At 39.0% G+C, this 27,969-nt stretch overlaps 1 pseudogene; it reads left to right on the forward strand.

The window, feature by feature from the left end:
* The first annotated feature begins 3 nt into the window (after positions 1–3).
* On the forward strand, positions 4–27,969 carry LOC101414460 (lysosomal acid lipase/cholesteryl ester hydrolase-like; annotated as a pseudogene).

The raw sequence follows: 27,969 nt of genomic DNA on the forward strand, positions 1-27,969 counted from the left end.
AGAATGAAAATGTGGTTCTTTGGGTGGGTGGTCTCATTGATCCTCTGGACTGTGCATTGCCAGCAGCCCAGAGGGAAGCTGACAAGTGTGGATCCTGAAGCATTTATGAATGTGGTAAGTGTTCAAAGTTACCTGCTTTAAAATACATTTGTGACAAGGGTTATTTCCTTAAATCCAATTGTGTGGCCTAAGTTTTGCCACCAACTCTAATCTGCATCTATCCCATATGCTTTTTACTATCTCTGAATCTTAGAATCAGTTTGCTAAATTTTTATTTTAACCAGATAATATGTTTTCACAAACCTCCTTTTATTGTTAAGACTAGATGTTGTAGAACTTGAGAGAGGTTCAATTATTTGTGTATAGAGAGGCCAGAACTCAGGAATGATTTTGAGAAGGAAAAATGGTTTATTGATGGTTGGCCCAGCTTGGGAGCTTTCCGTTTCAATCCCGAGCCCTGAACAAGACTTTCAAGTTTCTTTTATATAGAGAGGAAAGGTTAAATGGTTTCTTTGTTTCAGTTTTCAATAGGCTTGAATTAGCTTATGTATTTTTCACATCTTAGGTAAGCTTTTAGCTTGGACTTCTGCATTTCCCCTGAATACTTAAAGTTTATAGACTTTGCATTGCTAAACTGTTTCCTGGGAATTGAGTCATTGCCATGGTCACCAAGGGCAGGACTGCAGCCTCTTACCATCTCACACCCACAAGTTAGACAGCTTAGGTCATCTCTGAAGAGACAAAGAGCCTCCCTCCCATAGCCCAAATCATAGATACTTCTTCATAAGGAAAAATCATTTTCATTAATTCATTTCCTTTTCAAATTACACTATAGTGGTTTTAAAAAACAGCTAAAAAGTGTCAAAATTTTTCAAGAATGTTACTATTGAATGCTAGTTTTAGAATACATTGAGCAAGATTGTGATTAAGAATATCTTAGGTGTCTGAAAAAAATTTTATTAGAACAAATATGCAAAAAGAATGCCACGATTATTTAAAACATCTCAAAGTTAGTAATTTTAAGTAAACAATAAGATCTAGGCATGCCTCATTTTGGTGTAAAATATGGGAAAGTACTGTTATTAAAGAAAACAACTTAAGAACATGATTAGCGACTTTGAGATCAATTCATATTGAGTGAAAAGAGTTTGACCGGAAATCAGGATGTTAAAGTTAAGTCTTTTTGCGTCCAAATATTTCATATATCATTCCACCCTACCTCCCTTTTATTATTCCTCCTTGTAAGAATGATAAAATTAAAACCTTGCAGTTGTTTATGGTCACTTACTCATTTACATGAAGTTTTCTGCATTATTGAGTTATCCCTATTCCACTGAGATCCTGATTAATGTAAAAGAAAAAATTGTACCTGATATTGTTGAGCAGACAAGGATGACTTTATTCAAAGATGACTGTAGGAACGGGATCCTAGAACCTAATGTCATCAGAAGGACAGCAGGGTTTTTCAGGGCTGAGGGAGCTAGTGGGAAAGTAGTTGGAGGACATTAAGGGGGTTGCTCATTGGGATAGGATGTTGACTACAGTTTCAGCAGAGCAAAAATTCAAAAACAATTGATTTTTAAAAATAAAATCTGGAGAATATCATTGGCTTTTGTCTTCTCCTTTGCCTTTTGTTGTGGGAGACCTTATCCAATTCTGTCCATAGCATTGCCATTGTTCTTTTTCTCCACAGAGTGAAATGATCTCTTACTGGGGATTCCCTAGTGAGGAACATCTAGTTGAGACAGAAGAAGGATCTATTCTTTGCCTTCACCGAATCCCTCATGGGAGGCAGAACCCCCCTGACAGAGGTAAGGAGCTTACCTGGGAGAGAAAGGAAAGCTCTTAAAAGTAATTGTGCTGCTGGAATTTGGCTGGTTTTTATGGCAGTAACCAACTTGAAGTGAGATTATTTCTACACCAATGTACTAAAAGTGTTATATTTCTGTTACAGTCATGCAAGGCATAAAAAATACTTGGTCTTTTAAAGAAGTAAGGACAAGAGTCATCTGGTTTCATAATTTGCTTGAGGCTTCCAAGCAAATTTGTTTGAGTCTTGACCAGAATCTCTGTCCTTCTTATAGGGAAGCATGGAGCATCTTGTTGAGTGAAATCCTTTGAGTATTAAATAGCTTAGGTAGTACATTTGCAGAGTTCAAAACTATAGGAGAATAAAGTAAAAGAACTCCTTCCCATCTCATTCCCCATCTCCCCCATTTTTTGTGTGTATTCTTTCAAAATCTCTTCTTATATGTGAAAATGAATACAAACATAGATTCTCATTTTCCCTACCCTCCTTTATATGAAAGATGTCACGTAACACACACTGATTTATTCCTTGATATATTGTTGAGATCTTTCTGTACACTGTGTAGAGTGCTTCATCATTCATTTCTACATATATGTGATATTGTGCTGGGCACCCATATCAAGTTTTATTTAGCAGGTGTCCACTTAATGGACATTTGGGCTATTTCCAGTTTTCTGCTAACAAATATTGCTGCAGTAAATAACTTTGTGTGCGAAATGATTATATGCATTTCCAGAAATAGACATTTTTTGGAGATAGAGGATGTAAACATTAGAGGTTTCGATAGTTATTTTCAAATTGTTTCTATATGAAGTTGTAGTGATATTTATTCTCGCTAGTAATGTATAAAAGTTTTTGTATGTCTGTGTGTGTGTGTTTCTCATTTTATAACTCAAGCAAAACTGCCATTTCCAATGCAGATTCAGGAATTTCTACTCAGTTTACTTGAAACTGTTGGTATTTGATCCTTATTCATTCATCTACCAAGAAGTAGCTTATTCTTGAATACTTTCTGTTTCTACAAACTTTCCCTGAGAAATTAAGATTGAGAGTAAAGTAAGTATCTCTTCCTTTAAAATTTTATATGGGGAAGCAGACTTGGCCCAGTGGATGGAGCATTCATCTACCACATGGGAGGTACACGGTTCAAACTCTGGGCCTCCTTGACCTGTGTGGAGCTGGCCCACGTGCACTGGGACTGCTGATGCTTGCTGGGTGTGCCGTGCCATGCAGGGTTGCCCCCACGTGGGGGACCCCATGCAGAGGGGGTGTGCCCTGTAAGGAGAGCCACCCAGCACAAAAGAAAGTGCAGCCTGCCCTGGAATGGTGCCACACACACGGAGAGCTGACCCAGTGGGATGAAGCAACAAAAAGAGACACAGATTCCTGTGCCGCTGCAGACAGGGGAGGAGCACGCAGAGGGTGGACGCAGGGAGTGGACAGCTGAGGGGGGGAAGGGGAGAGAAACAAAAAATAGATCTTTAAAAAAAATTTAAAATTTTTTTTTATATCATGGAAGGTCATCTAAGGGCCTTCTTTTGCCTCAATTCCTTCCCAAATTACTATTCAAAGCAAGTTAAAAAGTCCTCTGTGTAAATGTGAGCTTTGTATCATTGTATCATTCTGTAGGTCTTTAACTGTTTCCTCCCCGCCCCCACCAATAAATCCTAGCTGTATTAGGGCTTCAATAATTCATAAATTCACAAGACAACCAATGGGCTTCTTGAAATTTAATTTCAAACTTTTTATATGTATACGTTCTAAGATTCCTTCTTACAAACATTTTACCAAATGAGTGGTGAGCTGCACTGAGGACTTGTAGTTTTTCTTCTTGCTAAAACACACAAGTGCTGCAGGAATGAAATACTTGCACACCAGAATTCATATGCAGGGAGGGCCCTGTCTGGTTTATTTCTCTTGCTTACGTATCATGTCTTTTTAGATTCGGCCAAGGGGTGTGTTTAAAATTAAATTGCCCAAGGATGTTTTGTCTTGGAACAAGAAACCTTGTCTCCAGACTCACATCCTATCTAGCATCAGAAAGGGCAAGAGGAAGTCATTTTCAAAATTGAAGAGCAAAGATTTAGCTTCTGCAGAGATAAGCAAAGACAGAGATATTTTTCTCTGAAGCAAGAACAGATGAACTTTCATAAATCTTTTAACCAGGCGGCAGACTTGGCCCAGTTGTTAGGGCATCCGTCTACCACATGGGAGGTCTGTGGTTCAAACCCCGGGCCTCCTTGACCTGTGTGGAGCTGGCCCATGTGCAGTGCTTATTGCACAAGGAGTGCCGTGCCACGCAGGGGTGTCCCCCACATAGGGGAGCCCCACATGCAATGAATGCATGCTGTAAGGAGAGCTGCCCAGTGTGAAAGAAAGTGCAGCCTGCCCAGGAATGGTGCCGCACACATGGAGCGTTGACACAACAAGATGACACAACAAAAAGAAACACAGATTCCCATGCTGCTGACAACAACAGAACCAGACAAAGAAGACGCAGCAAATAGATATAGAGAACAGAGAACTGGGGTGGGCAGAGAAGGGGAGAGAAATAAATAAATAAATAAACTTTAAAATAAATAAATAAATCTTTTAACCATGCCCTTGCCAAGGTGTTGGAACTCATGCCCACATCTCCCCCCTTTCTTTTTGAGCAGGTTGTTCTACTTGAGTAGCTGTATATACAGTGGCCAGGTATTCATAGATTTGTTCGTTATGCTCCCATAGTTGGAAAAAAGCATTGGTATCCTATAACTATAACAAGACAGAGACAAATTAGTCTTCCTACTGTGGCCCACTGTTTAAAATTTAGATCGGAAAACCATGTTAAACAGTTCTGCCACTGTAACTGTTCAGCTAAGATTTTTAGTGTGACTTGTTGAGTTTGATTTTTTAAGTTTCATAATTGCCCCCTTACTTGGAAATGGAAAGCTACCAACTTCATCCGATATATGAGTGGAGAAGGCACTCTGAAGGTGTTTATTTATTTGGTTCCAATTATGTTGGGTGCCATTCCATTTTAAAGGAGTGACACAAATGTTGGAACGCCTCCAGTCAATTTCATTTATTAGTGGCTGTCCTGGAGGAATCCAGTATCCTCCTATTCATACTGAATCCTTTGAGGATAATGGGGCCTCAGGATCCCACTAGGAGGTCAGGGCAAATACCGGTGGATCTGTTATATGGGTCCAAAAGTGTGATTAGCCATGCAGGGGTTAAAAAACATAAGGATGAGCAATATGAACATTTTCCATGTTCCCACCTTAGCAGAAGCAGTAGTGACTACTGTGAAATAAGGTAAAAAACAACTTTTAGGCATCTTAGGGCACCCAACTCATGCCATAAGAGCTTGTGCTTGGTTGCCCAATCATTTAAGACTCCCCACGTAACCAGTTCAGCCCCTTGGGTAGTCCTCAGGGCGATGTCGGTTGATTGCAGGTTGAGCGTTTCCAGGCTTGGTCTTGGGGTGTGCTGCAGATTCCATCAGCCATGGTATGGTTTACATGCTTTGCTAGAAGCCAAAGAGGGCCTCCTAGGGAGAGAACACATGACTACTGTCCTCCCCATGTTGGATAAATTTACTGGAGCATGCCAATTACCATTAGCCTCTTGTCCATCCAGGGGTTTGTATAATACTTTAGGATAAATTTTACAATTGGTATTTGAAAATGTTGTTCTGCTGCTGTATAACCATCCTCATTGCAATTTAAAAGAAATTAAAGTATATAAGGCTATTTGTATGACATCCTTTGGACTGGTTAGACCTAACACCCTATTCCCCCTTTTTTGTTTTGTAAGCATAATTTTAAGGTGGAGTGAGATGATTTTGTAAGAAAAATTATTTGTTAACATAATATTATTAATATAAAGAAATAGAGAAGTGGACTTGGCCTAGTGGTTAGGGCATCAGCCTACTATATGGGGAGTCCATGGTTCAAAACCTGGGCCTCCTCGACCTGTGTGGAGCTGGCCCACATGCAGTGCTGATGTGCACAAGGAGTGCCATGCCACGCAGGGGTGATCCTGCACAGGGGAACCCCACGCACAAGGAGTGTGCCCCATAAGGTGAGCCACCCAGTGCGAAAGAAAGTTCAGCCTGCCAAGGAATGGCATCATGCACATGGAAAACTGACACAAGATGACACAACAAAAAGAAACACAGATTCCCGTGTCGCTGACAGCAACAGAAGTGGACAAAGAACACACAGCAAATAGACACAGAGAACAGACAACTGGGGCGGTGGGGAGAAGGGGAGAGAAATAAATAAATAAAATCTTTAAAAAATATATGAAGAAATAGGGTTAAAGCTACAGGTTTTTTATACAGTTAGGTTTTTGTTTTTAGTCTAGGATAGATGATTGGGTTGTGCACACAGCTTTGGGAAAGTGCTGTAAAATTTACTGTTGGCTTGTTCACATATGAATGCAGCTGGCTTGACTTGCCTAAGGAGATATCAGAGAAAGCTTCAAGAAATTTTAAAATAAAGTGATAGTGACATAATTGGCTATTAATTTTTGTAATAAATTACAAGTATTTAGGGTTGCTGCACACATCAGTGGTGCTACTTTAATTTATGAGAGCTTACTGTTATATATCACCCTGTGGCAGTTTTTAATGTGAATTGGACAGGTATGAGTTAAAGTATCTGCCTTATGGCAGCTTTTAGTTTAAATCAGATGAGTATGAGTTAAAGCATACACATTTTGATTTTTAAGGAGAGAGGTGGTTTATATGATATATATAATTTTTAATAATTAAAATTATGATTAACAGCATTATATATTTTTAATATTATGTTGTAACATTATTAAATTTTCAGGAATTTTATATACTCTTTAAGTATTCATATGAACTTTTTATTCATACAATTTTAACAGAGAGTTAAAAGTATCACTTTAATTTTATAATACTTTTAAATATTGTTCATTTAACTTATATTAAATGAACTTAACTATTTTATTACTTTATTTTTTTTAAGGTAAAAGAACAAATCCTCTGCAAAAGCCTAAAATATAAGACATTTTTCAGGATCTGATTTTGAGAAAGCATGTTTGAACATTATGTTCCCTTAAACGTGATAAAACTTTTTTTTTTTTAAAAAGCCAAGGACGTGATATGGTCAAAGTACAAGAAGCTATTTTGATAAAAGAGACTCTTTGTACACTGATTAATCAAAAGAAACACTCTTTGTAAACTTTTACTAAAACAGAGTACTGTATTAAGAAACTTTGAGAAAGAACAAATTTTAACACTGTGTTAGTAGACTATTTGATACTAAAGCTTTTAAAATTTAATAGATAGACCTATCAAATCTTACTTAACTTCATCCACAAAAATTCCTTTTCTGCACACCTTCTGTACTTTCTCTGTTCATTCAGGTTTTGTCCTAAATTTGACTCTTTTTTTAATAACTAGTCATTTTATTTTACGACAAAATTATTTTCTGTTTCCTTAATAATAAAACTAAGGTTCTATACACCCTACATACGTAAGTTACCAAAATGATTTTGGAAACTGTCTCTAAGCAAACTTCTTACAGCATACAATTATCATCAACACTAAACAAATGTTAAAATAATGATTCAATTTGGTTATATGCAAATACAAATTTATTTCAAATACCTAGTAGCATGCAATATTAGAAATAGTTTTTTAGAGGTGAGTTGGCGGGGGAGGTTGTTTTCTTGTTATGAAGCTACTTTTCATTATTATCAATTCAGTTTCTGTTTAATAATGGATTTTTGGAATTAGGTATTTAAACACATTGATTCAAACAGTGCTTCCACAAACTTCTTATAATTATTCATAACCACATGGACTATAATTACTTTATCTTAAGACAAATTTTACCTTCCCAGAACACATTTTTTCACTGAATGCTACCGCAATACTTTTTACAGCTTGCCATATGCATTCATGTTTTGTCCTGTGTATTTCCATTTTGATTGTATGAAAACTAGCCTTTTTATTTTAGGACAAAACACACCTTTTTGAACAAACATCAAATCTCAGTTAGCATTCCCACAAACTTTTTACCTGTTTTAATATTCTATTCATTTAAATTTTACATCCTTCACTTTATCCTGTGAAGGAAAAAAACTATTCATTTCAATTGAGGTAAGAACTATTTCTTATGAAGAAACTTGTAGTAAATCCATTAATCAGGACTTATAATTTTTATCATTGTAGAGCTCTTATTAGCATTTATACTTATCTATTAATATAAGCTTTTATTTATTTTTAGGCCATTTGAAAAGAGCTCTTTTAGGAAATTTTATTTATTTATATTACCACCTGGAGGTATTAAAATATACTCTGACATTGAACAAAGAGACAAAAACAAAAGCAATGATAACACACTAACAGAAACATAAAGTTTACAATTTGACTCGTAATTCTAGGTCTAGAGTTCCCATAATTCAAAACTTAAGGCTCCCTTGCCTGGGAAGTATGAACAAAAGTTCTGTATTGTTTGAAGCAATGTAGTAATTTGTTGTTCTTTCACTCTACAATTAGCTGCTTTCAATAGTTGTTGTGAAGTGTGGAGATAGATCTCCTAGTTGTTTTGATAATGTATTTCCCATGTTATACTAGTGTCCATGATCAGCTCACCTCTCTCAAGGCAGCTGATGTCCTGTCTGTGCAGGAAGCATGGTTTGTGCCAATCTTACTATGCAGACATGTCCTTGTGACTGAACCCAGGGAGCAGCTTACCAAAAGGGTAAGCTGGCAGCGATGAATGTCAGGACTGTAGTTCCACTGGGCTGTTCCCAGGGGCTGTTCTGAAAAATGCCCCTCAGCTGGGGGAATATCAGCTGCCCCACATTGGGCACCACTTGCTGTGGGAATGAAAGACTCACACACCAAAACTCATGTGCAGGGAGGTCTCTGTCTGGTTTATTTCTCTTGCTTGTATATCATGTAGTTTTTGATTTAGCCAAAGGGCTGTGGTTAAAGATAAATTTCCCAAGGATGTTTTGTCTTTGAACAAGAAACCTTGTCTCTAGACTCACATTCTATCTAGTAGCAGAAAGGGCAAACATTGGCCATTTTCAAAGTTCAAGTGCAAAGAGATAGCTTATGCAGAGATAAACAAGGACAGAGCTCTATTTGCTCTGAAGCAAAAAGAGTTGAGCTTTAATAAATCATTTAACCATGCCCTTGGTGAGGTGATAGAACTAATCCCACATACAAGCATATATTTTATGCCAGAGTGAGCATATTATCTTTGTTTCCTTCCTTCCCTTTTTTTTTTAAACCCTAGTACATGGTGTATACTGATTTCCAATCCCGCATATAGAAAAATATATATTGATAATTTTAATGATATTTTATTATAGTCATTAATTGATGATTCTAATCAGTAATGTGAGTTATAGTTGAGAGGCCAGGACCTCAGTAAAACATGCTAAGGGAATGTGGCTCCTCTTTTCCTATCCTCCTCCAGGCTTTTCTCTCCATACAGTAATTAAAGCAAGTGGTGCTACCTGCCCTACACATGTGTTTATTGCTCCTGCCACATGTGCAGGTGCCTTGCCATGGAATACTAAGAAAGAAAATTTTTGATTTGCTCCCAGATGGAGGGAAGAAAAGTTAGGAGACCTCAGTTCTAGATATTGGTCTGCAGCCAACTGTTTATATGCTTCCCCCTCTGTGAACCTCAGATTCTTCAACTGTAAAAACAGTTACTTGGCCAGGACAATCTCCATGTTCCCCTTTAGTCATCTTCACTCTCAGGTCTCATGTGATTTCTCCCCTCTCCTTCCTTCCTTCCTCCCTTCCTCCCTTCCTTCCCTCTCTCTTTCTTTCTGGGTATGTATGTGTGTGTGTTTTGGGGGGAGGTAGGTTAATACATTGGTCTCCAGAATGGGGAGCATAAACTGAGAGTAGCCTGAGCTAAATGTGCTCATATATTAGCGCCCCCAAATGCTTACTCTGTTCTGAAGAGGCCTCTCTAGTTGGGTGATAAGTGACATGTATATAACTCCTGCTGTGAGCTCAACTCAGAGGGAAGTTTTAAAGGGAATCTGTGAGAAAGTGCTGAGTAATCTAAGGGTATGAGTAATTTTCCTTAGACCTGAATAGGTACTTCTCTGATGGTTTGCAATTCCCTGACTCCAGGCAGTACACGAGATTGAGGGTTTTAATTGTCCTTCACCTCCCATCTGAATTGTCCTCCACTCCTGTTTGGAAGTGGTGGTGTTACTTTGGCTCTTTTAAGACCAAAGAGACAAAAAGGATCCCGAAGGTCCTTCAGTCCTAGAGTGGCATCTGGAACTTGTGGGACTCATGGGACTCATCTCCTCATCCAGGCCACTCCTGACTTGCCTGGGTATTAATAGCACTGCCGTCCTCTAATGATCTGGACTGGAAACTACAGAATATTTCTTCACTCCCATCTTTAAGTAGCTGTCAGGTTCCTCTCTAGGCTGCCCATGTTATATGCTTCAGTTCACCCCACCCTTTGCTTTCCCTGCCCAGTACCCTAGTTTAGGCTTTTGCTCACAGAGCACCAGAAAGAAGTTCAGAAACCAAGAGACTTGAACCATTTCCATTTGTGAGGCTCCCCAGACATTAAGAAATACAAAGCAATTTCCAAACAGGAATATAGAAATTCAGTCTGCTTATAATTTAGAAAAACAGTGCTTTTAACACACACAAATATAATGCTATATATCTATACAATTTACAAGAGAATTAGATTTTGTATTACAGCGTTATTCATTTACATGTACCTCATTCAGCATGGGACTTGATTTGACAACAGTAGTGATCGTCTTTCAGTGTTGCCTCAGTGGGCCTCTCTGATTATCTGTAACCTCCTTTGAAGATCATTAGAGACTTCTCAAGAGCAGAGGGCTGGTCCGTGGCTCAGCTCTGTGTCCTCTTAGCAGCTCTGCTCTCCTCTCGAACAGACTCCCTGTTTGTTTGTTTTCTTTGTACCTGTTAAGCTTCTCAAAGCCCAGCTATAATAATGTGATTCGACCATTCAACCATCTTCAGGGCCCTAATGAATGAAGATACCCACCTTTACTTATATTCTTTCCCTCTAGCTGTTGTCTGTACCATTCATCCTTTCTATGTAGTAGTGGAACTTTGAGGCTCACCATGTTCATGATGACAGTGATTACCGTGATAGGCTGTAATGTCTATGGTGACCCACTCTGTAGGGGTAAGAATCTCTCTCTCTCAAGATCTTTTGAGGAGTGCTTGAGAACCATTGTCAACCATGTTTAATCATTATCTAAGAAACATTATTAGTTGTATAGGTTTTAATTGGTGCCAGAGAAAAATTATAAATAGTATAATTGAAGTTGGGTCTGTTATATTAATAAATAGAAAAAAAAAATGACTCCCTGGAACTCTCAAATCCAAGTGAATTATTTCTTCTTTGCTAAACTTCCCCCTGGACTGCAACTGGTCCCACACCACTGGAACGATGCCTACCATCCTCGGTTCTATCATTTTTTTCCCCAGCTGAGACATTTTATTTGTGTGTATGTATTACACCACTAGAAAAAAAAATCTCAGGATTTTCTTTCCTGTACATTTTCATCTTGGTTCCTTTTTGATCCAAGATACCAATTGATGTCATCAGTACAATGAAACCAAACTGACAGAACTTCGAGTTGCACATTAAATCTGGGGCTAATCACTCGGCACTTGTTTAACCTGCCTGTGAGTTTCACAACAATTTCCCCAGCCTTCTGATCATTAATGATTTCAAATATGCCAATGTAGCCATGCTTCATCATCACAGTTAGAAACCAGCTGATGATTTGGAAGCACAGCATGATAATAATTTGGTAGTTCTCTCTCACATCATGCAGGATGTTCATGTGAAGCATTGTGGTAGATTGGAAAGGTAGCAGAAAGACTCTTTTTAAAAGTAGTAATTCTTTCCATCCTTCCAGGCTCCATTTGAATTCCAGTTCTTCCTGATTGCTCAAGTGAAGAGGAAACCCCTTCCTCTGATCAAATGAATGCCTCTTGAGATGCTTCTCTTTTTCTGCTTTGGGGTTGCTTGTTTGTATACTTCTCCTTCCCCTAAACTTCTCCCTACAGCAATTTTTGAAGGTAGAGACTGGGAGATGTTTTAGCGTTCCTAGCATCTAGCAGCCCCTGTGCATGGCAAGTCTAACCAGGAGTCTTATATATTTATATGCACTGCAACTCCCTCATGCCGAGGGCCCTTTGGTTCCAGATGAAACAGGGTTTCTTGGCTCCCAAGTCTATTACTTCCACTATGTCATGGTGCCCCAGGGACAGGTGAAAAGAAAATAAATTCACATATACCTATATGTATGTGAATATTCAAATGAATTAATATATATGAACTTGTGCTTTCTTTCTTTTGGTTTATTCTGCTAGGATACATTGTGAGAAATCCAATTACTGGATCAAATTATAGACATCATTTATAACTTCTTAAAAATATATTAAAAAATTAACAAACCCATGTGTTTTGTTTCTAGGCATGTAAAAATAGTCTAGTTTACTGCCACCCTTCCAGCAGTTTAAAAACATTCTTACTAATGTTATATAGAAGTACATTACTATCTCAACATTTTAATTTGTTTCTACTTCTTTATTTGTGGAATCTTTTATGAATATTCTGTTTAGCGATATATAATGTTTGTTTTGAAGTTGGGCGATGCTAAATCTTTTTTTTTTTTAGTGATTATTTTTTATTGCATGTTTTTGAAGACACATAGATCACAAAAATGTTACATTAAAAAATAAAAGAGGTTCCCACATCAACAGCCTCTTTCATCATTGTGGCACATTCATTGCATTTGGTGAATACATTTTGGAGCATGGCTGCTGTGCATATATTATAGTTTGCATTGTAATTTACACTTTCCCCAAGTACATTCACTAGGTTATGGCAGGTTATCTAATGTCTAGCATCTGTTGCTGCAATATCATTCAGGACTGCTAACTCTTAAGTGTGAGTGTCTTTCAGGTTCCAAGCCAGTTGTGTTTCTGCAGGATGGCCTCCTTGCAGATTCCAGCATCTGGGTCTCTAACCTCGCCAACAGCAGCCTGGGCTTCATTCTAGTGGATGCTGGTTTTGACTACCTGGTCTTGGAAACACAGGACTCTTTCAGTTTCTCAGGATGAATTTTGGGCTTTCAGGTATACTTGAGTTGATTATGACACGGGCCTCTTTCCTTAGTGCCCTTAGTTCAGACATGTGGGGATTTCAGTAGTGAAGGCAGATAGAGTGTGTGACTCTGAACTCTTAGGAGAGGAGAAACTGATATCTTGTGGAAAATGTTACACCTCCTTAATTGAATAAATAGCAGTAGAGGGCATTATAGATAAATAATTACATCATAAGCATTAGATTTGATTAGGAATTAGGATTTCTTACGTTATTTTGGCATTCTTACTGGTTAGGATGCTGCTGGGCAAATTTTATTCCTTCTCCTTCCCCTTCCCCTTCCTCCATAAACATGTATTTGAATATTCATTTTTCTTCTTTCTGGAAATTCTCACCTCTGAAATTCTCTTCTTTCTCTTACTTCCAGCTCTAGGAATTAATAGCAGTATGACATTGGACAATTTAACCTACGGCGTCTATGCTTCAGTTTCCTTATCTGTAAAATGGGGATAATAAACCCTTATCTCATAAGGTTTTTGGAGCAAAGCCAGGAGTTCTGAATGACAGAGAAACCCAAAATGATAGTCAGAGATGTAAGGAACAGATTTATTATGTGCAGGCTCAGAGGAGAGTCAGTCTCCAAATTCTGAGACCCATTTTTCAGTTTTCACAGGTTTATATAGGATTTTATGTGGGATCAGCATGACTCTTCCTCATTGGTAACGTGTTACTAGGTGATATTTTGCAAGCGTGGTTACAGAAGCAGAATGCAGGTGCAAGGTCACCCACTGATTTACAGAAGTGGGAGCTGTAGTGTTTGTTAGATTACAGAAGTGGGGGCAGGAGTCATTCTGTGATATTCTCCTGCAAGACCATGTTCTCATGGGCTGATTTACAGAAGCTGGGGCAGGAGTGGCTCATTAGATATCTTTTCTGCAAGATTATGCTTTTTATTTCTCAACAAGGTAATTGGGAGGTTAAAGGAGATACATGAGAAGGATCTGGCCCAGAGTCTGGCCCATTCTAAGTGCTCATGAACAGCCAGCTTTTCAATCACAGGTGACACTCACTCATGTGTGCACTACTCACATGCAGGGCATCAGAGTACTGTGCCCAGGACCAGGCATTAGAGAAGGAAGCTCTATGGTCTCCTCCAGGCTTGCTTCCCATCTGTCAAACCGTGCTTGCCGAGGACTTGAAACATAAGCATGAGAGCCTTTACCTAAAGACACAACAGGAATATGTTTCTTGTAGCACTCTTCACAATAGTGAAAAACTTGAAATTACCCAAATGCCCGTCAGCAGTGGATTGGAAAATTAAAATGTGGTATATTCTCACACTGGAATGAGAACTAACAACCCATAACTATATGACGTGGGTGAAGTCAGATACAGAAGAATACATCCTGTATAATTCCATTTATATAAAATTTCCAAGAATGATAAAACTATTTGGTGTGAAAAATTAGGATAGGAGTTACCTTTGGGAAGCATGACAGGAAGGGGGCTCAAGGGAACTTCTGGGCTTCTGGTAATGTTCTGCTTCCTCTGCTCAGCGCTGGTTTACTGAGATATGCTCAGTTTGTGATTATTCTTTATGTATATGCCGGTATTATTTGTATGTAATATTTCAGTGAATCAGTTCCTTTTTGGATTACAGTTATGATGAGATGGCAAATTATGACTTACCAGGTTCAGTTAACTACATTCTGAATAAAACTGGCCAAAAACAATTGTATTATATGGCTCATTCTCAAGGCACCTCAATAGGTATGTAATAAAAGTGGAAAGTTTATACAATATCTTTTTTTTTTTTACAGAATTTGCTTTTGTTCTTTTTTTTAAGTTTTATTTTTATTTATTTCTCCCCCCTCCCCATTACCCCACTCCCCATCTGTCTGCTCTCTTGTGTTCCTTCTCTGTGTGTTCTGTGTCCGATTGCATTCTCGGTGGCACTGGGAATCTGTGACTCTCTTTTAGTCATGTCATCTTGCTTGTCAGCTCTCTGTGTGTGTGGCTCAACTCCTGGGCAGGCTGCACTTTTTTTGCATGGGATGGTTCTCCTTGTGGTGAGCACTTGTGCATGGGACACCCTTATGTGGGGACATCCATGGGTGGCATGGTGCACCTTGTGTGCGGCAGCACTGTGTGTGGGCCAGCTTACCACACAGGCCAGGGGGCCTGGGTTTGAACCTTGCACCTCCTATGTGGTAAGCAAATGGTCTATTAGTTGAGCCATGTCTGCTTTCCTGCATTTGTTCTTAAAAGTGAAATATGCATTTAAAAAAAAGTGAACTATAAAGAAATAATGTTGGTTCACATGCAAGATTTTTTATTTTTTATTTATTTTTTATGCCAAGCAGAAAAAACACTAGGGCAAGGAATTTTGGTAATATTTGGTTTTATCTAGAAATTCAGATTTTAATAAAAATGGATACACATGGTTTATTGCTCTGTCGAAATTGGATGAGCCTATTATATATTATATATTTTACTAGTTAAGCAATATATAGGAATGTAGAAGATGGAAATAAAGAAGTTTTATAAGTTGAGAGACTTAAAAAATATGTACAAAATAATACATTGACTTTTAAAGTTAAATGGAACAAAACTAGCTGCAAGATTGCTAGGTTACACTGACATTATTTAAAAATGTTAAAAAAATTTTTTTTCCAACTAATTTTTTTTTTCCAGCATGTTCTCAGGGTAGTTAGACTTTTTTTTTTTAAAGATTATTTATTCCCCCATACTTATGGCTTGTTCCTTTCTTTTGCTGTCTCTCGTCTGTGTCCATTTACTGCACGTTTTTTCTGTATTTCCTTGTCTCTCTTTGTTGTGTCATGTTGCTTGCCAGCTGTCCATGGCATACAGGCCGTCAGCTCTCTGCTGGGTGTGGGCTAGCTTGCCTTCACAAGGAGGCCGACAGCGTGAACCCAGCACCTCCCATGTAGTAGACGGGAGCCCAAATGATGGAGCTACAGCCGCTTCTGGTTTTTAAAATTTATAAGCATTTTTATTTGTGATGATTATAAATTAATGTGTTGATTTAAAGAAAATAAAAATTACCCATGATTCTATCAACAAATTCTATTATGAAAGCATCAGAATCCAAAGTTTTTTAACTTTGTTAAGAGGTTAAGAGCCTGCCCCATAATTTGTTTAATCCTGTTGCATATTTGAGTGTTTACTGTGTGTAACACCTTTGTGGTCATGTTGCATGATCTCCTTAGAATAAGTTCTAGAGGAATTACTACACTGCAAGTACAAATGCTTTTCAGTGTCTTGGTATGTATAGTTAAATTGCCTCACTCTCACCACCACCAAACACTCTTTGCTAATTTGGGAGGCTAAAACCAAAAAAGCAACTTGAATATATTTGCATATCTTAGGAATGGAGCTAGGCTCTCTTCTTTGACCTCTCTACTTGTGTCCTTTGTCCTACTTCTTTGTCAGGTGACATTCTAGGATCTAGTTTAAGGCAGGAAGCAGCCTGAAAGGAAGAAAAAATATTTTAAAGCTACAGATTCTAAATGTGCATAGTTCCTTTTTAAGTGGTTATGTAACTGAAGGGCCTGCTAGTCCTTAGGGATGGAAGGAAGGGGGAGTGGGGGAGAAAGATGGTCAGGTGGAGCTGTTGGGGATGGACTTTACATGGCAAGGTTCAAATTGCTCAAGGAACAGGGAACGTCTTCTGCTGCAGGCAGTCTGGGTTTCTTTCAGTGTATTTCTAGGTTGAGATTTGGAAGAAGCACTTGAAAAATTTTGTTTTACATGTGTAATCTTAGGGTTTTTGCATGTAGAAATTCAAATGAACCCCATTCAAGTGTTTTGCTCCCTGACTGCAGCATTGCTGGCATGGTTCTCAGGCTTTCTCTAGAGCATGACACAAAAGGGCAGCCCTTGCCTTTAACAACAGATTCTCAACATGGAATTCCTATTTTCTTCCTTTTGTTTACATAGGTTTTACAGCATTTTCATGGATCCCTTGGCAGGCCAAAAGGATTAAAATGTTTTTTGCCCTGCTTCCTGTGACTTTACTCCAGTTCAGCACTAGCCCTATAGTTGCATTAAGAAAACTTCCAGATCTTCTCTTCAAAGTACAGTGATCACCCCTCCTTTTCAGATTTGAAGAATTGGCCAGTGGTGGGAAATGCAGGCCTTCCTCCTCTTCAATTTGTTGTCAATAAAACAGAAGGGTTTTTTCTCTTCATGGTTGTCACCATTTGAAGTAGTTATGAATTCCAAAAAAAAATTGAATTATGTTTGTAAACTGTTTTGTACCTGGGAATGATTAAATTATGATTGTGGCTCTGATTGGGTGAAGTCAGTAGGGTGTTGAGTCCCCGCACCTTGTGGGTGGGGACTCACAGATGAAAGGGGCATGACAAAGGGCAGAGCTGAAGCTTTTTGTTGCTAGAAGTTTTTTGATGTTGGAGTTTGATGCTTAAGTCTTAAGCTGGAGCCCCAGGAGGAAAGCACACAGAAAAGAGATGCAAGCCCCAGGAAGAGATGAGCCCTGAACCCAGCGAGAAGCAAGACCCGGAAAGAGAGGAACCCAGGGAGCCTAAACCCTGGCAGTCTTCAGCAACCATCTTGCTCCAACATGTAAATATAGACTTTCGTGAAGGAAGTAACTTATGCTTTATGGCCTGGTATCTGTAAGCTCCTACCTCAAATAAATACTCTTTATCAAGGCCAGCAGATTTCTGGTATTTTGTGTCACCACCCCTTTGGCTGACTAATACAATGGTTTTTCTTAAAGACATATGCCTTTCAGAGTGGCTCTACCAGTTTCATGCCTGATCAGCAGGTTATGAGCAACTCATTTCCCCATTCTGGGGGGTCGTCATAACAATAAAAATTCCCGAATACCTCAGTTCTTGGAGATTGTGAATAAGGAGTGTGTAAAAATACAAACTTGTTTTCCCCCTTCTTTCTCTCTCTGCATTGGAGAAAGTGTTTTCTTAAATCTGCAGTGGGGCCTTGGGATGTGTGTCCTTCACAAATCACCCTCTAGATTTCCATGTAGGTGAAAGAGCCTGGATTTTGAATCTCTTCCAGATGGTTGTGTTTTGTAGTATTGCAGAAAATTGACAAAGTCAATGGTCAAATATTCATAAAACCTTTGAATTATCTGCTCTGACAAGTGCATGTTCCTTCAGTGAATATTAAATTTTCCTTCTAATTCTTTCTCAAAACACAAATTATAAAAAATTCAAAGTTGATATGTGTAGATCTGTATATACATAAGTTGATTTTTGCATTGTCTGTGTTTTCTGTCCTTCAGGGTAATTTTGTGGAGTTTGTCCCATTAGTGCTGGGTAGCAGTTATGAAGTACAAATTCAACCTCACATTCCATGTCAAAGGAAAATGAGTTATTGTGATTCAGGCCATTGATGGGTCATCCTATTAACTTGATTGCTTGATGTTCTTTTATTATTATTATTTATTTCTCTCCCCTTCCTGCGCCCCCAAGTTGTTTGCTCTATGTGTCCATTTGCTGTGTGTTCTTCTGTGTCTGCTTATATTCTTGCCAAGAGCATCCAGAATCTATATCTCGTTATGTTGCACCATCTTGCTTCGTCAGCTCTCCGTGTTTGTGGCACCATTCCTGGGCAGGCTGCACTTTTTTCACACTGGGCAGCTCTCCTTATGGGGTGCGGTCCTTGCACATGGGGCTCCCCTACATGGGGTACACCCCTGCGTGGCATGGCATCAGCACTGTGCGTGGGCAACTCCACACTGGTCAAGGAGGCCCTGTGTTGAACCTTGGACCTCCCATGTGGTAGGTGGATGCCCTATCCGTTAGGCCAAATCCATTTCCCATGCTTGTTGTTCTTTTATCTTTCTTTTCATTTGTTTTAACAGAGAGCCTCACAAACATGCTTTTGTCACATGTGACCATTATGTAGTCTCAAAGCAAGAATTTATGAAAATGCCTTTTCATGTCACTTGACCTCTGCATGCCAAATTTTCTTTCTTGATCTCCCCAGCTAATACTAGAGTCATAAGACTGTAAAAAAGGAAAATGAAAGGAGACATGGTGTTGGTCTTTAGATCTTGATGGGCTGTCTTGTAGAAGACAGAATTCATAGAAAGCACAAGCTTGTATGTTCATGGGTTAAATTTTCCTGAAGAAGGGTTGAATATGGTTGGAACATGTATTAAATTTAAATTCCACCATTTAAAAAGTGGAGTATTTAACATTAAAATCTTGATTGCTGTTTATTTTGGGGGGGAGAGGAAGAAGCTATGCACCACTGGGCCCATAGTCCTATCTCCAGACAGGACAGAGCCTGCTGCAGTTGTACCCTGTAGACTGAGCACAAGCTTTCCAGTTCTCTGCAGTTGTGAACAGTCCGTAGTCATAAACACTGAGGCAGGTGGCATTTTCCTTTCACAGTTTTACTAATTTTTATTTACATGCTACTGCCTTTTAGGCATTGGAGTTTTTCATTCCTGCTTGACCCTCCAGAGGGTAGGAATGAGGGAGAGTGTAAATTGTAAATGGGTTTGGGTTCAACATAAGGAAGATTTGTTTCCTGTTGTACAAGTGTGGGAAGGTTTACCTTGTGGGCATAATAATTACCCTGGATCTACTTGAGCACAGATCCAGTGACAATTGGTCAGGAAGGAGGTAGACCATGTGTTGACAATTTTTTTTTTTTGTAACAGGATAGATAGTAAATATAGTAAATATTTTCAGCTTCATGGGCCATATGTATGTTGTTGCCATGACTCAATTCTGCTGTTGTAGTGTGAAAGTAGCGAGGACCAATACATAGATAAATAAGTGTGTCTGTGTTCCAATTAAACTTTATTTTCAAAAACAGGTAGGGTGACTGATTTGGCTGATGACCCCTGATTGGACTAGGTGGATGTACCCTCAGCAGAAATTGCTAATCAATCACAGCCTCAAGTCTTTCTCAGAAGTCAGGATCAGTCCATCACAGTCAGGTGAAAACTGTCTGGGGCTGGCTCTGGGATGAGTGAGCATTAAGGCCCTTTCTCACTATACAAGGCAGCTGTAAAATGAGTAGATTTTCTGCCTCCTTTCCTTCATTTTGAGAAATTAGGCACATGTCTATAACATTGGGGTAGATTATCAGATTTTACCTTAGTAAACTTATGGCCTCAGTATCCTATTTGAATCTCCACTGGTTGTCATTTTACTCCTGAGTTCATCCACGGATATCCTTGCCTCTGGTCTCTGCTTCTAAGGTGGGTCGTGGAAATCTTTGTACTGGAAAGAGATACCGAATATATTCTTGGGTTTGTTTTTATAGGATTTATTTGGAGTCAAAGAATTTCTTCCCCAGAGTGCATTTTTGAAGTGGCTTTGTACTCATATTTGTACCCATATCATTCTGAAGGAGCTTGTGGAAATCTTTTTGTTCTGTGTGGATTTAATGAGAAAAATTTAAATATGGTATGTATATTTATAGTTAGACTACTTTAAGCTTTCAGTGTCTTTATTTTGTCTGTGAATGTATTTGGATTAGATGGTGTAGGTGAGGCAGGAACGACCTCATTAGAGCTCCAAAGGGCTTTTCATTTCAGAGATGGGAGTAATTTCAGTAGGTGCCTACAATGCTCTTTGCTGTGGTCATCAGGCAGGCAGTTATCACCTTCCTATGTTGTGTCTATATGGAAATATTGAATGAAAAGTTTTCCCACAATTTCTGATAGTCTAGTGATTTATTTCTTTTAAAAAATTACTGTGTGTTTAAATTTGAAGGACTGTTTCCATCTGTATGCACATGTGAGAATATGTGCATGTGTATTTGTTTTATAATATGTAATCCTTTGGCCAGCAATATATTGGTGTTCCTAAATATATCTGTATTTTATAATATTGTATTTTTGAAAACAGGTTTTAAAATTCTGGAGTAAAGGCTGCAGGGATTTTAAGAAATGTTATTCATTTTTCATTTTACTGTTGATAAAAGTAATATGAAATTTGTATGTAAAATTTTGAAATTCAGAGAAGCATTAAGAAGAAAAAAATGACCTATAATCACAACCCATTAGGCTGCATGATTATCATGTTGTTACTTTTCATTTCCTTCCTATGTAGTCCGTGTGTGTGTGTTGTACATATTTTATAGGACTTATTTAGTCGAGAACATTTTCCCACCCATAATCTCTCATATCTTTGAGGTTACAACCTGTAGTTTTTCATGTTTTAAAGGATAACAGATATGTGTTATTGATATCTCCTTAATGCTGTTTTCATTCATATTTCAACGTATTTTGCAGGCTAGAGTGGCTGTATATACAACACACTGTCCTGCTGGAACTTCTGGGCAAAACATGTTACACTGGGGTCAGATAGGTATTCCAGGAGCAAAGTTGGGGTTTGTGTAGCATCATTGCTAGAAAGGTCTGCACATTCCTCTCTGCAAATGTTTTCCATGTAGAAGGACAATCTGCTTACAAGTATGAGCTGATTTCCTTCCCCAGAGTCCTGGATTCCTCATTGAGTTAGTTTGGCTTTTGCTGTCCTCTCTGGAGCATACTACACCATGCCGTGGGTTCACCAAACAGTAATTGTGTTGACTCATTTCTTTTCCTTTCTCTTCCCTTCTCTTCAATCTTCTGCTATTCATCGAGTCTCAGATTTATTTAATTTCCATGTTGCTTCACAAAGCATGATTTTAGAGCAGCTTTGGAGATAGAAGCTTCTATTTCAGTATTTATCTTGTAAGCATAATATGTCTGGAAGGTCAGTAGATAGACAACTTAAGCCTATTATTATTATTAACCTATCAATTGTCACTCCCTTTGTTTGCTAAGCAGTGAGAATCTGTATTTTAAGAAATGAACTAACAGCTGCCCAATAGCTTCTTCTGCTTCATCAGATTGGAGAACCTTTGCCATGTGATAGCACTTTAGGGAACTCAGTGGCCTCAGAAATATCCTCCCCTGGGAGTCCTGTTCTTAGAGTCTCCCTGGGACTCAGGAACCAGAAAGGGGTGTGTGAGGCTTCAGCACCTTGTTATGAAGGTTGGCCACACTTCAGATGTCAGTGACTCAGTGACAGACTGCTGAGGTTTAGCCCAGGGGCACCTGCAATGGAAAGTAGTGCAGTACATGCTGCACAGCACTTTCACCTTGTAAGGTGTCCTGGACCCTTCAAAAATCCTCACATTCACACATTCATTCAGGCTCCTGCTTTTCTCCTAGTCACATGTCTGTTTACAGTCACTTGTTTTCCTTCTAGACCTACCACCCAAATTCTCCTACCTTTGTGTGCATGTGCAGTTGTGATATTTTATTTCTCTCTTTTTTTAAATCTTTTTTCCTCTACCTTTTCTGAACCTTTTCCCCTCTCTTCCCTAAAGGATGTTTTGCCAGACAGGGTGAAATTCTGTCACCTCAGCAGTTAGTGCACTCCTAAGGATGTGTGGAGGGTGACTCAGCTGACTGAAGGTGCAGGCTGGGCTATGCTCTAGCTCAGTGGCCTTTGCAAGCACCCAATTCTCAGGTCCTTGGCAAAGTACCCATGACCACCCCTTAGCTTTCAGGAGCCCTGCTCTTGTTCTGGCCCCTTTTATGTGGCAGCTGACTGGAGTCAGGGTTGCAGGCTGAGTTTCCCAGCACAGCTCTCTGGCCCACTTGTGACCTTGTGACTTTAAGCTCTACTTACTTTTGAATTCCTTTCATAACTATTTCCAAAGCCCGAACTCCCTGTGTTATAGACCAGTGATAACGACCAGACTCAGACTCTGGGTAAAGTTCCAATTGAGAGGTTTATTAGCCACACAGCAACTGCCTCATTCTATGCAGAGGAGAGAGCAGCCCTAGGTTGTGGGGTAAGTTTGCTTATATAGGCCTTTAAGTTTGAAGGGGGGCAATAGCTCAGCATGCAAGCATTTACAGAAGCAGGTGTTTGTGTTTAATTAAGTGCTGGGGATTCTATCAGGGGTGACAAGTGGTTGCAGAGTTCTTGTTATTTACAAGGGTCTGGGTCATGTTGGTCTTTTGGCAGGGGCTGATGAGATTTTCTACAGGAGGAGGCTCTGAGATAAGGTTTTACAGTTGAGCAAGCTTGTTACAGAAGGGAGATATATGCGGTTAGAGGGCTGTGGAATTTTCCTCTCAGGTGGGGGTGGTCACAGATTCTTCACCACACCTGCAGAAGGCAGCCTTGCCCTTGCCCCTTGTGCCTTCTGTGTCATCTCTTTGTCAGTAAAATAGCTGCTTGACAGAGTGACTTCACAGGACCCTTTCCTTGATCCCGCCTCCTCTGGGCTGTTGGCCAGAGGCTGTCACCCTGCCTGTTGGGGACCCCTTGGTCAGGCTGCTCCAAGAGGCAGCCCCAGTGCCTGCTGGGAGTGGCTGCTGAAGGTGGGAGGGGCCTGGGTGTTGGCAGCTGAGAGCCCCAAGTCAGATGTGGATTTTTGGATGTTCCTGTGGTATGAGGTGGGAGGTGCCCTCAAAGGCCATTTTATTCACAGTACATTCAGAAGTTTGCTTTTTGCTTGATTAATTAACATTCAGTTATTCATTTCTGAAACCAACATCTTTACTTGGCTGTTAAATTTAGCTTACAAATGTTATTCTCATTAGAGCCTGACAAATTCCAAAGAGCCCCAGAGCTGAGACTCTCGTTTCTCTCTCTGGCCCTCTTGGAGCCCTGCCCAAAGCCCAGGTACTCATTCCTGTGTGAAGGCTGGTTCTAGTACATTTTTATTGTTGTTTAGAAATACTTCAGGTGCAGGTGAAAATGCAGACTCTTGGGCCCTCCTCAAGATCTGATGAAACTCAGAATTCCTAGGTGGTGTGTCCCTGGGATCTACATTTTTAATAAGTACCTGCAGATGACTCTGATATACTCCATTGTTTGCATCCTAATGCTTAAATAAAAGACTTGCTGAGAAATATTTCTTAAAATATTATAAAAAGGACATTTAATATAATGTACGGGCCTTATAATATTCTAGAAAATATGTGAGTGCAATGAAGAAAAACCACCTGTGTGTATCCTACCAAGGGGTAGGCACTAGTAGTATTTTGGTATAATCTTATAATTGATTGGTATAATCATTCCCATTACTAAAGTAGGATCTTAGGACATGCACTTTCTGTAACATTCCTTTTCATTACTAAAGTAGGATTAGAGGATACATACTTTCTCTAACATTTCTTTTTATTGAATGAAATAGCATTGTATTTGTTAGATACAGGCTGAGTTGCTGTATCAGAGACCCAAAAATACAGCCACTGAAGCAATTTCTTTCTTTCTCATAATACAGAGATCAGTGGTCTGGGGTAGTGGTGGAGGGGTGTGGGTGTGTGCTGCAAAGTCATGCAGGGTCCAGTGTACTCCACCCTGTAGCTCTGCCACCCCTGGGTGCTGTCCTCCTCTGCCTGGGTGAAGCTGGGTCATCTCCATGTCTGCTCCAGCCCACAGGAAGTGGGGAGCGAGGAAGGGCGAGGGGCTTGATGTTGAGGAGGTAGCTCAGAAGTGAGCCAGATGGCCATGCCTAGTTGTGAAGGGGTGTGGGAGGTGTGCTTTGTACCTGGGTAGCCAGGTGTTCAGTGAACACCTGAGCAGTTCTAGTACTGAAAGCAGGAAAGCAAGAGTGGACACTGGGGGGTAAGAATGTCCAGGTCAAAACTAAATTTTTAAAATATTCTTAATGCAGAGAAAGTTTTCCATTGCATGAATTTTTTTCTACTCTTCCTCTTCCTCCTCCCTCCTCCCTCACCTCCTCCTGCTCCTCACTACTTACTCCCCCACCACCTCTTCTTCATTATAGTCTCTTTGCAATATCAAACCATCCTGGGAATATATTGTGTTATATTGTATTATAGATATGTCTTTATACATCAGGCAGATTGTTTTTCTTAGGATACACTTGAAGAAGGAGACTTAGAGGTCAGATTGTTGGACTTTTTTCAAGACTATTTTTAAGACTTTGATACATATTGTACTATAAAAAATACTATTTACATTTTTATTAGCAATTGAGACTTAAAAATAACTTTCTAAATGTCACTTTAAAACTGTGTAACCTAATATTACAATTATTTCCTCCTGCTCTTCAGCCACATGTTATTACATAAGTGTAACCATAGTACCTATTGTGTTTCAATTTCTGACTATTTCCCTCTGAATATTATTTATAAACATTCTGTAGAAACAGTTTTCTGTTTCTGTCTTACATTTATATTTATTATGACATGGCATACTGTTTGGGCATATTGTTGTAACATAATGCAATTAACCAAATATCTGTTAAAGAACTTTAAGCTCATTTCCATGTTTTTGTTCCTATAAACAAGCTTTTCCATATTTCCCTCCTTCTGAGGTGCCTTTTCAAGTGGATAGTTTTTGACGTACGAAAGTTTCTCTTACTACAAATTTCAAGCTAAGAAATTTAGCCTGAGTTTTAGGCAAGTTTTTCCTTTACATTCATACTTAGCTTTTTATAAATGCTGAAATATGGATTTGACTAAGTGGTAAAAATATTCATGTCTGAGTACAGCAGCAGAGAAGCTCGCATTGAGATATTTTCACTGATAATTGCAGAGGGAACAGGTGTCCTAAGAGGTGTTGTAAATCCATATTTAATTCTGATTGTTAAATGTGCCACCTATACTTAATATCTGTCATTCGAAATGACAAAAGCAGATGCTAAAATTTCCCCCTTAGCAATCCTCTGTGGTATGTAATGGCACTACCTTTTATTATATCAAACAGTAGAATTTTATGCAATTGATGAGGACTAAAACTTCACATACATCAGAAGCAAGGTTGGCTCTCTTTGTACCAGTTAATGTGGCGCCACCCTGTGGCCGAAGTTTACACATAGTTTCCAATTCATTAGGAATGCCAGTCATGGATTTAATTCTTGCCATATTTTTAACTTGGGAGTTTGGGGGAACTATGGCTTTGCATTATTCCAAATTTTAAAAATAAGTGACTTTTTCTTAATAGTTTTATATCAGACTCTTGTCCATATACATACGTTTAAATTGTAAATACGATATCAACCCATGGCTTTAGTCTCCCCAAAAAGTTGGAAGTTGTATTGACCTGCAGTAAAATTTGGTGATTACACCGGCTCTGGTACTCAAAATAGAAAAAGTGTTACGTTATTGATAAATAAGGAAAACAGCATTACAAGACAAGTAGGATGAGTATATAGAACACATGATAGTTTTTTAACTAAATATATATTTTTTCCCAAATAAAACTGTTATTCTCTGAAAAAGTTCAAATAGAATTTAAGCAGAAAACATCATCAAAAGTTCGTCCAATGGAAGCAACTATTGATCGAGTATAATTCAAAGCCTATGTTTGCAGATACTTTCTGTGCCCTATTATAGCTACTCTCCAATTATATTATGGGAAATTGAGTCATTTAGTAAAGGAAAGGAAAAAAAGTTATTTAATTTTAAATTTCAGTTTGGAAATAAAGAGTAAATCTGGTTATCTGTATAAAATTGATTTTCGAGGCTGTGACTAAGTCCAGCAACCTCTGAGGTTATCTCAACCTTCTGCATCAGATAACTTTTTCCCAAACTGTCTTCCTTTTAGACTATTAAATCCCACAAGTTTCAAGCCTTTGACTGGGGAAGCAGTGTCAAGAATTATTTCCGCTACAACCAGGTAAAGTCTTCAAAGTCTTCAGAATAAAATGGGCCCAGAAAACTCATCAAGGAAGCCAGCCTAGGTTACTGGGTTCTGATAGGGGTCATTACTATGGGAAGTATTTGGGAGTTAGACAGGAATGTGTTTGTGTTTCCTCATTTGATTCTAAAACAACACAAGCCCTGTGGTGGGTGTTGTGGGATGGGCCTCTCCTCCTTGCCCTGTTGTGGGCAGTAAATACAAATCTCCACTGTGATGTGTCATTTCATCATACTCCAGACATGGACAAAGTGGTCAGACCATCCTAGGGTTGTGACCTGCTGGCTCTGGGGCCTTGGCCTCATTACATTGCCTAGGCCTCCTTTTCCACACACAGGTAAAATTACCATTTTTGAGTGCTGAGTGTATGGTGCATTTCCCCTGCCTCCTGTACAATCAGATTATCTCAGATGTACAGATGAGGAACCTGATGTTTAGAGAATTTTTACAGCCTGCCTTCCATCCCCGAGGCAGAACATGGGAGGCTTTAATGCCAAAGCACCTTCCCAAGCCCTTGGTTCCTCTACCTGCCATCTGGTAAGTGGGGAGAGCTGTGCCTCTTACAGGGGACCCAGCCTCTGTCATGGTGCCCCATGTGGCATATGGTAGCATCTCAATAATTAGCAGTCTTTATCCTTCACTGTGGGTTTGGGTTTTTTGATTGTTCTGGTAATGGTAATTGAAAAGGTAACCTGATAGTGATTTTTAAAAGTTAATCTCTTCTTCTTGCATCAAACTGACTATATGTTTAATGGAGACTGTGCTCTGTGATTTTGAAAATTAAAAAAAAATAAGTCCCCCTGTTTCTTTTTTTAAATTGTAGAGTTACCCTCCCACTTACAACGTGAAAGACATGCTGGTGCCGACTGCAGTCTGGAATGGGGGACATGATGTGCTTGCAGACATCAAAGATGTCAATGTCTTACTGACCCAAATCACCCACTTGGTGTACCACAAGACTATTCCATGAACGGGAGCATCTTGACTTTATCTGGGGCTTGGATGCCCCTTGGAGGTTGTATAATGAAATTATTCATCTCATGAGGAAATATGAAAGCCAGACTTAAAAGATGTAGAGTTCTTTCCCAGGTCTTTTTGTTTTTATATTCAAGGTAATTGTGAGACTTTTAAGATGCCTAATTTTCTCCAATGAGGATTAGAAACTCACTAGCTATTTTTGGGTTTTGTTTAACTGAAATCACCAGCTGATTAAGGAATTAATGTTGCAACTATAGTGTTGTTCTTTAAGTCTTTGTGAAAAGATACTTATAATCATTCTGTTTATCCTTGCAATTTAAAATGCACTGTATTAGCTTTTTACTTCCATCCAAAGCAAATTAACACGTGTTTGGCTTTTTAAACTGATGTTCATTAATAAATAACTTGAGAAAATCTCAGTGTAAAAGTA

This window comes from Dasypus novemcinctus, chromosome 6 (genome assembly GCF_030445035.2).
Source record: "Dasypus novemcinctus isolate mDasNov1 chromosome 6, mDasNov1.1.hap2, whole genome shotgun sequence".
NCBI classification, from domain to species: Eukaryota; Metazoa; Chordata; class Mammalia; order Cingulata; family Dasypodidae; genus Dasypus; species Dasypus novemcinctus.